This window comes from Nycticebus coucang, chromosome 19 (genome assembly GCF_027406575.1).
Source record: "Nycticebus coucang isolate mNycCou1 chromosome 19, mNycCou1.pri, whole genome shotgun sequence".
NCBI lineage: Eukaryota > Metazoa > Chordata > Mammalia > Primates > Lorisidae > Nycticebus > Nycticebus coucang.
In genome coordinates this window covers 47976770-47977809 of record NC_069798.1, presented here as the reverse complement: position 1 = coordinate 47977809, position 1040 = coordinate 47976770, and positions in this window count along the sequence as shown.

Genomic DNA, 1040 nt, shown 5'->3' with positions numbered 1-1040 from the left:
AAAGGGAGTAAAATAACCATGGGGCAGAATCAGCGGAAAAACTCTGGTAACATGAATAACCAGAATAGATCAACCCCCCCAACAAAAGATACGGCAGATGTGATTGAAGATCCCATTCATAAACAACTGGCTGAGATGTCAGAAATCGAATTCAGAATTTGGATGGCAGACAAGATTAATAAAATGGAATTAGGAATCCGAGGAGAAATTCAAAAATTGTCTCAACAATTTAACGAATTTAAAGACAAAACCACCAAAGACTTAGACACACTGAAGCAAGAACTTACAGCCCTCAAAGATATGAAAAATACAGTAGAATCCCTCAGTAACAGAATGGAGCAAGCAGAAGAAAGGATTTCTGACATTGAAGATAAAGTCTTCGAACGCTCCCAATCTCTCAAAGAGGAAGAGAAATGGAGAGCAAAAACGGATCACTCACTCAGAGAACTCTCAGATAATTCGAAAAAAAGCAACATAAGGATTATAGGAATTTCTGAGAACGATGATGTGGCCTCCAAGGGCACAGAGGCCCTTCTGCATAAAATTATGAAAGAAAATTTTCCAGACATGCCTAGAGAATCTGAAATTCAGATAGCAGACAGCTTCAGAACCCCAGCACGATTCAACCCCAATAAGTCATCCCCCAGACATATCATAATTAGTTTCACTAAAGTTAACATGAAAGAGAAGATTCTCAAAGCAGCCCGGCGAAAGAAAACTATAACGTAAAAAGGTAAGAATATTAGAATAACTGCAGATCTCTCTGCTGAAACTTTTCAAGCCAGAAGAGGGTGGTCATCAACTTTTAATCTCCTAAAGCAAAAAAACTTTCAACCCAGGATCTTGTATCCAGCTAAACTGAGTTTCATCTATGATGGAGAAATTAAATACTTCAATGACATTCATATGTTGAAAAAATTTGCCATAAGTAAACCAGCTCTTCAGGATATTCTCAGAACTATCCTCCACAATGACCAACCCAAACCTATACCACAAAAGTAAACTCACTCAGAAACTTCGGATCAAACTCCAACTTCCAC